The sequence below is a fragment of the Mandrillus leucophaeus genome, unplaced genomic scaffold (assembly GCF_000951045.1).
Source record: "Mandrillus leucophaeus isolate KB7577 unplaced genomic scaffold, Mleu.le_1.0 Scaffold184, whole genome shotgun sequence".
Taxonomy (NCBI): domain Eukaryota; kingdom Metazoa; phylum Chordata; class Mammalia; order Primates; family Cercopithecidae; genus Mandrillus; species Mandrillus leucophaeus.
In genome coordinates, this window is record NW_012101854.1 from 2,507,949 (window position 1) to 2,523,360 (window position 15,412).

Here is a 15,412-nt window from a genome sequence, read left to right on the forward strand (position 1 = left end):
TTCAAAAATTATTTTATTAAATATGTTTATGTCCCTTTCTGTGCCTTTTCTCCTTTTGGAACTCCAATAATACAAATATTTGTTTGCTTAATGGTGTCTTATAAGCTGTGTGTATTATCTTTACCCTTTTTCTTTCTTTTTTCCCCCCGACTGAGTCATTTAAAAAGACCTGCCTTCGGGCACAGTAGCTCATGTGATCCAAAGTAAGTGGATCACTTAAGGCCAGGAGTTCGAGACCAGTCTGGCCAACATGGTGAAACCTCCTCTCTATTAGAAATATAAAAATTAGCGGGGCATAGTGGTGCATGCCTGTAATCCCAGCTACTCAGGTGCTGAGGCAGGAGAATCACTTTAAACTGGGAGGCAGAGGTTGCAGTGAGCCAAGAGTGAGCAACAGTACACTCCAGCCTATGCAATACAGCAAGACTATTAAAAAAAAAAAAAAAAAACAATTCTGTCTTCAAGTTCACTGATTCTTACTTCTGCTTAATCTGGTCAGCTGTTGAAGCTCTCCACCGCATTTTTAAATTTTATTAACTGACTTATTCAAATGCAAGATTTCTGTCGTATTCTTTTTTATATCTATCTGTTCTCTGAATTTCTCATTAGATTATGAATTATTTTTCTAATTTCATTGAATTGTCTATCTGTATTCTCCTATATCACACTCAGTTTCCTTAAGATCATTATTTTCAGTTCTTTATCAGATAATTCATAGATATCTGTTTCTTTGGGATCAGTTGCTGGAGAATTATTGTGTTCCTTTAGTGGTGTCATGTTTTCTTACTCCTTTCCTATATCACACTCAGTTTCCTCAAGATCAATATTTTCAGTTCTTTTTCAGACAATTCATAGATTTCTATTTCTTTGGGATACATTACTGGAGAATTATTGTGTTCCTTCAGTGGTGTCATGTTTTCCGACTTTTTCATGTTTTTGTGTGTGTCCCTATATTGATTGCGCATCTGGTGGAGCAGGCACATCTTCAAAACTGTACAGAGTAGCTTTTGTAGGGGAAGATTTTCACCTGCAGATGTGACTAAAGGTGCTGGCTGAGGAGGGTACGTGGCCTTTGGTTTGGGAATGAGCACAATGGTATAGTCTCCATGCAGCTTTTTTGGTTGTGATCAATGTCAGCAGTAACTTCAGGTGCCTCAGTGGTCTAGACTATATGAGTTTGTGAAAGTAGTGATGGCAGTAAAGGTTATTAGGGTCTTTGGTGGCAAGGGATTTAGGGACCCTCCTTTTCTTGTCTTTCCCACATTGAGGAGTCTTAACTGAGAGAATCACTCTTGATGTTGGGTCTGACATATCCCACCAGCAGCTGTAGCAGTTCTGGGATCCAGGGCACAAGTGCTCAGAGCAGTTGTGGAGTCATGGTCCTGGCTCAGGGCCTTGCAAAACTACTATAGCCCCTGGGACTTGAGGTGCAGGTTTACTCTTCATGGCATAATTGGATTCATTTATCTCACAAAGCTCTGTTGCTCAACAGCCCAGGCCCAGAGAGCAGGGATTGACCTGTGGCTCTGACTCTGTGGGCCAGGACACTGGTGTGGCTCCAAGGATGGGTGCTCTGAAATCTCAGGGCCTGGGGAGCATGGCACATGTCTTAGTTCATTTTGTGTTGCTATAACCTAAAACCACAGACAGTACAAAAATTTATTCTCTCACAGTTCTGGAAGCTGGGAAGTTTAAAATCAAGACACTAGCATCTGATGTGGACCTTCTTACTATGTCCTCTCATGGCAAAAGACAGAAATGAAAGAAAGGATGAACACTAAGTCCTCAGGTGTCAGAGTGACAGAAAAGAGGGAACTCACTCCCACAAGTTCTTTTTATATCTGCATTAATAACCTAATTATAACCTAAACACCTTCCATTAGACCCTGACCTCTAAACACTGTTGTATCAGGGTTTAAGTTTCTACCACATGAATTTAGAGGGGATGCATTAAGCCATAACAGTGCAACTGTAATGTAAGACCCAGAATCAACAGTGTATAGCATCAATTCAGGCCCTGGCAGATAAACTATCATGCAATTGTGACTCTGGCCCTGGGATGATGGGGCGTGGCAGTAGCCCAGGCTTTGTGAGGCCTGAACAGCAGCAACAAGAACCCAGGAATGGCAAGCTGCATCTGTGGCTTGCACCTCAGGGGACAGGGGGCCAGCCGCACAGAGATGACTCTACTTCCCAGGAGTGTGAAGCACCTCAGCAACTCAGATTCTGTGCAGGGTTGGTCCAGTTACAGGAAAGTGAGTAACTTTAACTGTTCAGCTTGGAGGACAGAATGGCTCAGCCAAGGCTCTCATTCCCTTCGACATCAGGTGCTGCATCTGCTCAGCCCCAGAAAGCATGGCTACACAGGTTAGTTGAGGCTCCACAGGAGGTGATGTGCCATAATGGCTTGAGCACCAGGGGTGTGGCTATTCTGGCGTACCAGGGGTGTGAGGTATAGAGGATGAGACACCATGTTAGCTGTGATAACAAGGGGATGACTGTTCCCATGTTCCAAGGTCTAGAGTCTCCCAAGTGGTAGAGTGCTGGGTCAACTCAAGCACTAGAGGGCATGACTGCTCTGGTGTGCCAGAAGCCTGAAGTCCCTGGGGGGCGTGACACGGTGTTGGTTTCAGCACCAGGGACACAACTGTTCCAATGTGTCAAGGCTCAGGACCCCAAGGAGGCAGGTTGCCAATTCAGCTTGAACCACAGGGGGCAGGGCACACCAGCAAGGAATAGGAAGATGGAACGCTTTACAGTGCTTAGACCTAGAGAGTAGGGCACAACCTCAGCATGGCTCAGGGATGGTTCACTACCAGGGGGGCATGGTGCCATTGTGGCAAAGCCTCAGGGGTGCACCCTTAGGTATGTAAAGTCTGCTTTACCCTGGAGCAGGACATGCTCTAGCAATGGTTCCAGCTCAAAGACAGCATCTCGGGCCATAGAGTGATGGGGTATAGTATCAGCTACTTCTCTGGGGATAGCACAATGTGTGGACTCTGGGGATGTCCTTCAGCTGGGTTCAGAGCCTGTGAGGACTGCAGAAGTATCCTGTAGTGAAGTGTAGCGACGTGAAGACAGCAGGTGTCCACAGTAGTGATGGAGGCTGCTGGGTTCCTCTGTTTACCTTTTCCCATAGGGGGAAATCTCTCCTGGTTCCAAGCTGATCCCAATTGGGGGAAGGGGTGACAGGGGCAAGGTGGATTTTTCTCCTTTCCTGTACAGCCATCTGGATTTCTGTGGTTGGCAGGCTTTCTGCTGCTCCTTTGCTGTTCCCCTGTGCTCTCCTTTAGTTATTTTGGACAAAATGTAGTTCTCTATTTGTTGTTTGGGGATTTTTGTGTGTGTGACAGGGAAGATAGGTAGGAACTCCCAGGTTTTGTGTTGCTCTAAAATGAAGAACATTTATCTATGTGCATATTCTGATACATAAGTAAAAATTCACACATTTACAAATACATATAAAAAGTCAGATTTTCAAGCATGGCTTTTCTTTAAAATCCACGTAACATCTATTTCACCTTTAGTTAATAAATGAATTCATCACCTGCCTCCACTTTTCTATTTTTTTTTTCAGTTTTGTTCTACAAATCTTTTTATCTATTTTTCTTTTGTTACTCCAAGGTTATAAAAATATACTACCTTCTAAATAGATAAAAATTATCTTTATTATTTTATTGTTGTCATTTTGGAAACAAAGACAGAACATAGCAAAGAGATTTGAAAATTTGCTTTAGAATAAATCAAACGTTTTAAGGTAAACTGCAATGTCCGTATTGACCGCATTCATTAGTCAGTATCAATTTTGGACTCTATTTTGTCTATCCAAACCTAAACTTTGATATTTACAAAAGTTAAGGGTCATATTTGTATGCACTCTTTAGTCTTGTTTGTGATCAATAATGTCCTTGCTCCTTAGTTATTCAAAAATGAATGTTTCAGGACACTGGGGACAATGTACCTTGAAGTGAGATTTGACTATATGCCATTGTTCACAGCACCTCCACTGACAAGCGGTAACTTTCTTCTCTAAGATGAATACAAAAATATTTAGTCGTAGTAATACAGAAATATTATTTCAACTGCTTTCTCTCCTTGGGGGGAAAAATGTACCTAACTATTATAACCAAACAATCTTCCTTTACTGAGCTTATAAAGTAATTAATTTGGCATGTAAATCTTAAAGAGAGAAAATGGAGATTAGAAAAGAATCCATGATTGTATTTACTAATCATACTCATTTTCACATTTTGTAATTATTAAATCTCCCTTAAGAATTTGTTCTCCAAAGGGGAGAAACATAAATTATCAACAATTCTAAAAACAGGTTTGTTAAATGTCAAAGTATTCTTACCATTTTTTCTTAGTTGTTGCTCTTGTGGCTAACTGTTCTCTTATTAAGTACACAGATATGCTGGAAACATAATGAAGGTTGACCTTTCAGTTGTAGGTGTGCCTTAAAAAGATCAGGTCTACAGGGCCTGCCATCCATTTTCTGCATGGTTGTTGAAAAGGTGGCAAAAGTCTTATGCAGAACAAAATTCTTTTTATGCTTTCTTTTTCACATTGCTTCTTGCATGAAATAGCAAGGCAAAGAAGTACAGACTTACAAATCTCATTCACTGGGTGTGATGTATACAATACATATTATGCACCTATCATATGCCTTCACCGTTTTGTACACTGTGGATACTATGGGGAATGAGGATTCTTGATATAGTAGAGTGTGTATTTTGGAGAAATGCAGAAGTGAGATGGAAAATATAAGGATTTCACATAAAGGCATACCTCAGAGATAATGCGGGTTTGGCTGCAAACCATTGCAATAAACTGAATATCACAGTGAAGTGAGTAACACAATTGTGTTGGTTTCCCAGTGCATATTGAAGTTGTGTTTACGCTATACTACAGTCTATTACATGTGCAGTAATAGCACTTTGCCTATGAGGTAAACATGTACAAAGGTCAGGGTGGAGGCATGACTAAAATAAGATGTTAAGAATGATATGAACTTGTCTTTGCTATTTCTGTCTAATGACTCAGTCTGATATAAAACCCTTTCTTCTGGTAAATGGTGGTATAGAGTATGGGATAGTGTGATAGCCAATTTGACTTTTTATTAATCACAAAATAAAAAATCTCTAGCTTAAGTTTGGAGATTTCTCAAAGTACTTAAACAGAACTGTCATTTGATGCAACAAATCCATTACTGTGTGTATACCCAAAGAAATATAAATTATTCTACCGTAGAAACTCATGCACGTGTAAGTTTGTCACAGCCCTTTTCACAATAACAAAATCATGGATTCAACCTAGATGCCCATCAACAGGAAGGACTTAAATGAGGGAGGAGGGTACTAAACATTGAGTACACACGGATACAAATAGGGGAATCACAGACACAAGGACTTACTTGAGGGTGGAAGGTGGGAGGAGAGTGAGGATCAAAAAACTACGTTCGGGTACCATGCTCACTAACTGGGTGATGAAATCATTTGCACACCAAACCCCAGCAACACGCAATTTACCCATGTAACAAATCCGCACATGTACCCCCGGATTCTAAAATAAAAGTTGGAAGAAAAAAAACTAAAATTAAAAATCTCTAGCTTAAAAAATTCTGATTATAATTTTAAAATATAGCTTACCAATTTTATAGCTGATACTTGGCTTTGCATTTGTTATTTTGATTTGAGTTTCTCTGATTATTAGTAAATATGAACATTTATTTACAGAGTAATTAGCTACTTCTATTTTCTTTTGTGAATTATATACAAGCATACCTAAGAAATATTGTGGGTTTGATTCCAGACCATTGCAATAAAGCAAATATTGCAATAAAGAAAGTCACATCTTTGTTCTTGGTTTCTCAGTGCATATATAAGTTATGTTTAAACTACACTGTAATCTAGTAAGTGTGCAACAGCATTGTGTCTAAAACATGTATATACCTTAATTTTAACACACTTTGTTACTCAAAAATGCTAACAATCACCTGAGCCTTCAGTTCAGCCTTTTGCTAGGAAAAGGTCTTGCCTTGATGTAGATAGCTGTTGATTGATCAGAGTGATGGCTTTTGAAGGCTGGGGTAGCTGTTCAATTTCTTAAAATAAGACAACAGTGAAGTGTGTCATATGAAGTGACTCTTCCTTTCACAAAAGGAAGTCTCAACATGCAGTGCTGTTTGATAGCATTTTATTCACAGTATAACTTTTTTCAAAATTGGAATCCTCTCAAACTTTGTTGCTGTCTCATCAACTAAGTTTATATAACATTCTAAGTTCTTTATTGTAATTTCTACAAGGTTCACAATATCTCCATCAGGAGTAGAATTTTATCTTTTGAAAATACTTCCTTTGCTTATCCATAAGAAGCAACTACTCATCTATTCAAGTTTTATCATGAGATTATAGCAATTCAGACACCTCTTCAGTCTCCACTTCTAACTCTAGTTCTCTTGCTTGTTTCTACCACATCTGCAGTTACTACCTTCACTAAAGTCTTGAACCCTCCAAAGTCATTTATAAGGGTTAAAGTTAACTTCTTCCAAATTCCTGTTAATGTCGTTTTTTACTTCCATAAATCACAAATGTTCTCAGTGGCATCTAGAATGGGAAATCTTTTCCATCATGTTTTTAATTTCTTTTGCCCAAATCCAACAGAGGAATAACCGTCTATGACAGCTATAGCCTTATGAAACATATTTCTTAGATAATAAGACTTGAAAGTCAAAATTACCCCTGATCTATGAACTGCAGAATAGATATCATGTTAGGAGACATGAAAACAACATAATTCCCTGTACCTCTAGATTAGAGGTCTTTGATGACTAGGTGCCTTGTCATTGAGCAGTAATACTTTGAAAAAAAATTTTTTTTTTTCTGATTTGTAGGTCTCAACAGTGGGCTTAAAACATTCAGTAAGCCATGCTGTAAACAAATTGCTGTCATCTAGGCTCTGTTGTTCCATTTATATAGCACAGGAGCATAGGCAGACTGAATTTAGCATATTGTTAAGGGCCTTGGGATTTCAGAATGACAAATGATCATTAGCTTCAACTTAAAGTCACCAGCTGCATTAGCCCCTAACAAGAGAGTCAACCTGTTCTTTGAAGTCTGGCATTGATTTCTCCACTCTACCCATGAAAGACCTAGCCAACATCTTCTTCTAATACAATACCATTTTGTCTACACTGAAAATCTGTTTTTATTGTAGCTACCTTCATCAATTATCTTTGCTAGATCTTCTACAGAACTTGCTACAGTTCACCTTGGAAAAGGTGCGGGAGACATCAACACTGGCTGCTTTACCTAGAACTTTTATGTTAGAAAGATGGCTTCTTTCCTTAAATCTCATGAAGCAAACTCTGCTAGTTTTAAACTTTCCATTTGCAGCTTCTTTATCTCTGTCAGCATTCATAGAATTGAAGAGTGTTAAGGCCTTGCTCTAAATTAGACTTTGACTTCAGGGAATTTTTTGACTAGTTTAATCTATCCACAACACTAAAACTTTCTCCATATCAGCGATAAAATTGTTTTGTTTTCATTCACGCATTCACTGGAGTAGCACTTTTAATTTTCTCCAAGAACGTTTTCTTTGCATTCACACCTTGGCTGTTTGGCCCCTGAAACCTAACCGTTGGCCTGTCTCAGCTTTCAACATGCCATCATCAGTAAGCTTAACCATTTCTAGTGGTTGATTTAAAGTGAGAGACATAAGGTTATTAACTGGCCTAATTTCAATATTGTGTGTCTCCAGGAATAGGGAGGCCTGAGGAGAGGAAGACAAATGCTGGAATCACCATAGCAGATATAATAATAATAATAAAATTTAAAATAGTGTGAGAATTACCAAAACGTGACACGGAGACACGATGTGAGTACATGCTATTGGAAAAATGACGCCAATAGACTTGCTCAACTCAGGGTTGCCACAAACCTTCAGTTCATTAAAAAAAAAAAAAATTATTTGCAAAGCACAATAAAGTAAAGTGCAATAAAGTGACTTATGCCTGTAGTGACCATTGCTACGAAGAAAATTGATAATAAAAATCAGATAGTGTTAGGCGTGGTGGCTCATGCCTGTAATCTCAGTACTTTGAGAGGCTGAGCAGGGCTGAATGGTTGAGCCCAGGAGTTTGAGAGCAGCCTGAGCATCGTGGCGAAACCCTGTCTCTACAAAAAATACAAAATTTAGCTGGGTGTGGGTGACATACACCTGTAGTCCCAGTTACTCAGGAGGCTGGGGAGGGAGAATCATGTGAGTCTGGGAGGTCGAGCCATGCAGTGAGCCATGATCAGACCACTACACTCCAGCCTGGGTGTCAGAGTAAGACCCTTTCTCAAAAAAATTAATAATTAATTAGTTAAGTAATAATAATACTAGGATGCAGCTTGATTGGGTAGGAGAGGAATCCTACTTTAAAAAGGGAAGGTAACTGAAGATGTAACATTGAGGCTGTCATCTGAATAATGAGAATGAATTAGCCAGGCAAAGTTCTAGCAAAAGAGTTGTCCAGACCTAGGGAATCAAATGCAAAGGCTCAGAGGTAATAACAAGCTTATCATATGTGAAGAAAAGAAAGATGGGGAGAAAATTGACAAACTGCAAGACACGGAGAAAATGAAGCCAAAGAGTTAATTGGAAGCCAGATTAGAAGGGCTTGAAAACCTAAATTAGAAGATGAGATTTTATTCAATCCAAAAGTCTTTGTATGGTTTTAAGCCAAAAAAAGAAAAAAAAAAAAAATGCCATGGTAGCTTTTGTATATTTAAAATATCCATTTGTTGATATGTTGAAGTGGGACCTTAGGGAAATGAAACTAAAAGAAAGATTAAAAAACTACAGAAATAGTCCAAAAAAGAGATGACAGTAACTTTAACTTTGGTTAAGAATGAAAATCATGAGTAGTTTGTTCAGGAAATGCTTCGAGACAGAGTCCAAAGAACATGCTGATGTATTGTGTGTTAGAAGAGAGGGAAATAGAGGAATCAAGTACAGCTCCTGAGATTTGTATACAAGCAATTTGGTAGATGATAGACCCATTAACTGAAGTAGAAAACAGTGCAGGAGAGAGGTTTAGAAAGATGGGAAAATCAAGAGTTCTGCCTCTTGAAATGGGGTTGCCCTTTCCAATTTGAAGATGATGTAGGCATAAACCTCTAGCTATGTTGGATCAATTTTAGGAGAAAAAAAAATTCGCTACCTTTAAAGGAGTACTAAGCACACTGTATGCCTAATCACAATTAATTCTCACAACATTGTTATGAGGAACCTGCTGTTATCATATTCTTTATACAGATGAGAAAATTAAGATTTAGAGAGGATATATGCATTGTGAAAAAAAATAAAAAATAAATCAGCAGTGGGCATTGAAAATCTACATCCAAATCTGGCTGACCCCAGAGCCCAAGCTCTGAAATACTATGTGTCAAGAAAAGGGCTCCAGTATAGAAAAAGTTTACCAAAATTCCAAGGAAGAAAGCCATTTCCAAGTCTCTGGGAATGGATCTGGATTCAGGAGGTTTTCATCATAAGAATAAAAATGGGATCTAGAAAGTCGATCCTATATCAAAGGCAGACTAGTACCAAATTGTCTTTTGGCTCATTCCCATAGCCATTAGACTAAGGAAGGTAAATTTCCTTTCCCTGTGAAGACTGTTCCAAGGACCAGAGATAGCACATAATTTGCCACTTGGCTGTTAAGTGGTTCCGGTGGCACGGATTGGAAAGATTCTGGTTCAAGAATCGGTCAGTCAGTCTGAAGGCAATTTCCTCCTTTATACTAGTCATCACTGTTTGGGCAGGACATAAATAAGCTGTCCAAGCAATTGCTTCCATCAGACCCTCGCCAGCTCTAATCCTGGAGAGGATATTGAGAAAGAAAGAGTTAAACCAGCCGGGCGCGGTGGCTTATGCCTGTAATCCCAACACTTTGGGAGGCCGAGGCGGGCGGATCACCCGAGGTTGAGAGTTTGAGACTAGCCTGACCAACATGGAGAAACCCCATCTCTCCTAAAAATACAAAATTCCACGGGCATGGTGGCACAAGCCTGTAATCACAGCTACTCGAGAGGCTGAGGCAGGAGAATCGCTCGAACCCAGGAGGCTGAGGTTGCCATGAGCCGAGATCGCGCCACTGCACTCCAGCCTGGGCAACAAGAGCAAAACTCCATCTCAAAAAAAAAAAAAAAAAAAGAAAAAGAAAAAAGAAAAGAAATAGTTAAACCAAGTTATCTTAAGAGTTATGGTTGAAGGAACACATTCAGCATTTTTATATTGAAAATAGCCTTTCCATATTTCTCACCAATTGGTAGATTATTTCCTCTTTGGATAACCTGTAGAAAGAGATTTCCTTCTAAAAGAAGTTTAAAATATATCTTTTAGGCTGGGCGTGGTGGCTCACGCCTATAATCCCAGCACTTTGGGAGACCGAGGAGGGTGGATCACCTGAGGTCATGAGTTTGAGACCAGCCTGATCAGCGTGGTAAAACTCTGTCTCTACTAAAAACACAAAAATAAGGTGGGCATGGTAGCGCATGCCTATAATCCTAGCTACTCGGGAGGCTGAGGCACAAGAATCACTTGAACCTGTGAGGCAGATATTGCACTGAGCTAAGATCATGCCACTGCACTCCAGCCTGGGTGACAGAGAGAGACTTTGCTTTAAAAAAAAAAAAAAAAAATTCCTTAAATTATGATAAAGTGGAGACTGGTAATCACTACATCAGGCTAGACAGAGCACTGAGATTTGAAAGATAAAAAATCAATTTTAGGACTAATAAATAAGTCCAGAAGACATTTCATAATACTTAGAAGAGTAATCTCAGCTACACCATAAAAGTACTTAAGGTCCTATTCCAATTCCTTAAGCAGAGAGACTTAAAAATTTATATCTGGACCATATGCTATAATTTATCAATATGACAATCAATTAATTACTTTTTTATTAATCTGATTCTAATTAGTTAATTCAGTTGACAGGTAATACCTAATAAGACGCAGACACTGTGCCGGGTGCTGGATACAATGCTGGAGAAGCTTGTTGACCTCTTGGAGTACGCAGTTTGAGGAAGGAGGCAACCAATGTATAATTGCAAATACTAATAACTGAGAAGAAGAAAAGAATAAAACTCAGTGGGAGATAGTAATGAGGAAGACCTAGTTTAGATTGGTTAATCTAGGTAGGTTTCTTTGCAAAGGACCCAACTGGGGAAGAAGGAATGAAATGCAGGCAGTTAGAACAGCTCATGCAAAAACCAAGAACCTGGTGAAATTCAAGGAATTGAAAATCATGGTTGTGGCTGGAGAGAAGTGAAGGCAGAAGGAGATGGATTTGGAGAATAGGACACAGATCATGAAAGATCTCATTAAAACATGTGGGCATTTTAATTGCTTATTTCTAAATGCAAGAGAAATCAAGAATGCAGCACAACCTGATAGAGATTCTTAAAAGACCATGCTGGCTATTATGTCAATAGTGGATTAACAGAGAGCAAGATTAAAGCCAGACAGGACATGTGCTTAGGCTATATTTTATATGGGGAATCTTGATGGTGGCTTAGCCTAAGAAGAACAGTTGCAGTAGAGATGGGGAGAAAGGTATGGATTAAACATTCATTTTGAAGGTAAAATAAACAGAGCTCGGTGATGTATCACAGCTAAAGAGGAAGAAGTGGGTAAAAAAGAGCAATTTCCTATTTTTAGCCTTGAATCTATGGGTAGATAGAATACAAAGAAAATTGACATTGCTTTTATTATATTGTTCAAATTCAGTTATTCTTGTTTAAATTTTTTACTGTTTTGCCAAATAAAATGGGAAAAGTTACTGATTTCATTTTTGGCTGAGAGAATGAGAGGCACTTTCTGCAATGACCTCAGATAAAGAGAGCAGCCAAGCTTTCTGTCTTGGAAGACTTTTCCTCTTTGTCTTCCTGGGGAATTAGTAACAGAATTCTTGTCCCATTCTTCAAGCCCAGGCCTGCAGAGTGAGCCTGCTCACAAAAGAATATTCTGGGAGGATGGAGTGCAGAGGGATAGGGGACTAGCCTGAGCTAGGAGAAGTGGAATTGGATTCCTCAGGAGTTGAAGGGGTTCTTTTGACAATACTGACAGACTCCTATTCACCCAGTTCCAAAAACAAACAGAAACTTACTGCGGTTGTTAACGTCTATCCGTCCATTCATTGCGACAGCAAGTCCTAGAAAGCAGTCTTCAAATTAACATTTTAGCATAAATTTAAGTAAGTTTATTTCTGATAATAAGAAATAGAAAATATAAGATCCATTAAGAGATTAAAGAAAAGGTAGTGTTTGGCCAGAATAAAAAATGACTCAGGCAGGGCGTGGTGGCTCACGCCTGTAATCCAGCACTTTGGGAGGCCTAGGCGGGCAGATCACCTGAGGTGGGGAGTTTTCGAGACCAGCCTGAGCAGCATGGCAAAACCTTGTCTCCATTAAAAATACAAAATCAGCCGGGCGTGGTGGCGCATGCCTGTAATCCCAGCTACTCTGGAGACTGAGGCGGAAGAATCGCTTGAACCGTGGAGGCGGAGGTTGTGGTGGACCGAGATTGCGCCATTGCACTCAAGCCTGGGCAACAAGAGCGAAACTCCGTCTCTAAATAAATAAATAGATAGATAGATAGATAGATAGATAGATAGATAGATAGATAGATAGATAAATACTCAACTCATGTTTGATAAAATAAGTTTTAAAAGCCACTGAATCTGAAAAAAGGCACAAACATTTATGAATAAACTTTTGTTGATGTATCTTGATAATTTTGATAGTCCCACAGAAGATTCCAGTTACAGTGAAAATAATTGACTCTAATCTCTGCGGCTTTGGCTGTTGCACGTTCAGAACATTCCCAAATGGGCCCTGAGATCCCGGTGCTAACATCAAGCTTAACTCTGAACAGAAATATTTTTAAGGTAGAGAAAAGTAGGAAGTCTTACAGTTTAAAATGCCTTGAATATTCACTAGATCTTTTCAACACCTGAGGTCTTTATATTGCAGGGTAAGGCATAATAGCAAATTATGATAAGGGATATGTGTTTCTCTTATAAAGTGAAAAAACTACTGTGTATTCAGATTTCTTCTCTGGATAATCAGTTCTGAAAAAGGATGTGTATGGAAGTTGAGGTTCTGAAAACTGACTCCCTTAAAAGTAGCTATGCATGCAGATGTCTTAGAAAGTTTATACTTTCCACCAGTTTGAAGACTTTTCCTGTAGACCACACTGTCTCTAATACACAATCTTCATTGTTGCGTTCCCAAAGATTGAGAATTTGATGAACTTGAGCCTTAGTGGTACTGTATTGTTATTGTGCTCTCTCTCAAGCTGGGGTCTACCTTTGAAGGTAGATATATTGAGTAATATTGAGTAATTGAGTAATACTGAGTGAATATTGAGACATATTGAGTAATAACATGTGCAGAAATACTTTAAAGCTTTGGTGTGAAAGATAATATGCATGATACAGTACATAGTGTATGAATACAGTTGAGGCAATAAATAAGTTGAATAAATAGAACAATGTACATTAATCTACATAAAATCCTCCTCAGTATTTTTGCACATAAAAATATACATGTAAAATATTAAGAAAAACAGTTCTCTGCGGTTTCAATGTTATGCATTTTATGAGTTTCCTCAGGTTTCAGGATCCTGTGGACATTTCTGATATAATACTTGCATTTTCAAGTAAAGTAAATAGCATTCTTTCTTTCTTTTCCATCCTATCTTTCTTTTTGTGTGTGTATGTAACTCAACAAGGCTGTCTTAGAGCTACCCAATTACCAAAAGAAGAAAGAAAGAGAAGAAAAAAAAGAAGATATTTTTAGCATAGTTATTAAGAGAAAGCCAAAAAAATCTGTTTTTTGTTTAACAGGTTTTAGATTCTTCAAGAGAAGAATATATTAGAGACACTAACATTATATGTATGTGTGCATACACGCATACATATATATTTTATATATATATAATATTTTAGTTTTGCTTTTTTCTTTTTTTTTTTTTTTTTTTTGCTCTTTTAGAAATGAAAAAATGAGCTTGGGTCCTATGAGGTAGACTATGGTTATTAAAATATGCCCCTAAGCTTAACTTACAGTTTTTCTCACTCTTCTATTAACCTGGTGAGTGTGAGTATGTGTGTGTGTAACTGTGAATCCTGACACATGCACTTAGACTAATTAGAGCAGAGTCATTTTTATGCTCTACATTCTGCCAATTTGAAACTAACTCTGAAGCTGTTCCTAAATGCAATATATCTGATCTAAGTGTTCCATACATATACTTATCAACTGATATAGATACTGAACTCAAATATAAGATACTTAAGTTCGGTAGGCTGTTTTGCATAATGACTTCAAAGAGCCTTCCTTCCACCCCTGAGTAGCTGACTTGAATTGAAATTCAAATTTAGCTTTATTAGGAAGATTTTATAGGGAGGTTAAGTAAGTTTTGACCCTCTTGAACCCTTATTCTGGGAAGATTCTGTAAAATATTACACTTATGAACAGTTGGTCAGCATATCAACAGCATTTATCGAGCATATTTATGAACAGAACACTAAGGGCTATAGCTAATTGTGAATAAAATAAAGAATTTAATTCCTTTCCATAAGAAAGTTATTATCTAATGAAAAAAATACAATATATATTCAACTAAATGTCTCCCGCTAATATAACAATAACCAGAAACCATACACACAAAATCAACATAGTAAGAAATCAAGAAAAGTAGAAATTGAAAGGATTTTAAAAAAAGACAAGAGAAAGTGCCCACAGCAGGGCGATAAATGTTGTTCATGGCCGGGCGCCGTGACTCACACCTGTAATCCCAGCACTTTGGGAGGCCTAGGCAGGGGGATCACAAGGTCAGGAGTTCGAGACCAGCCTGGCCAACATGGTGAAGTCCTGTCTCTACTAAAAATACAAAAATTAGCCAGGCATGATGGCAGGCGCCTGTAATCCCAGCTACTTGGGAGGCTGAGGCAGGAGAATCACTTGAAACCAGAAGGTGTAGGTTGCAATGAGCTGAGATTGTGCCGAGACTGCACTCCAGCCTGGGTGAAAGAGTGAAACTCTATCTCAAAAAAGAAAAAAAAAAAAAAAATGCTGTTTGCCGTCTGCTTTGTTAAACGTGGCTTATTGGATCAGTGCAGTTGAAATCGGAAGAAATTAGTCATAGAGCATGTAATGCGTTGGCAGGTCTCTATTTTATACTAAGGGTGTTAGAAGACATTTTTCCCAAATCATTTTCCCAAATTAGAAATATAGCTGTTTAAGATTTCTAGGTAAAATGCAGAAATAGTTTTCATCAAGTTCAGAGTACTTCTCAAGTTATTATGGTAAAAGCTGTTCATGGTGGTATTTAATTATAAGAGCCCAAAACAATTGTTTTCAGA

The 15,412-nt window shown here is 38.5% G+C and overlaps 1 pseudogene; it reads right to left on the reverse strand.

Annotated features, from left to right (window-relative positions):
• The window catches only part of LOC105538064, an 87,171-nt pseudogene extending 74,986 nt beyond the window's left edge, over nt 1-12,185 (reverse strand).
• Between the last annotated feature and the right edge of the window lie 3,227 nt (nt 12,186-15,412).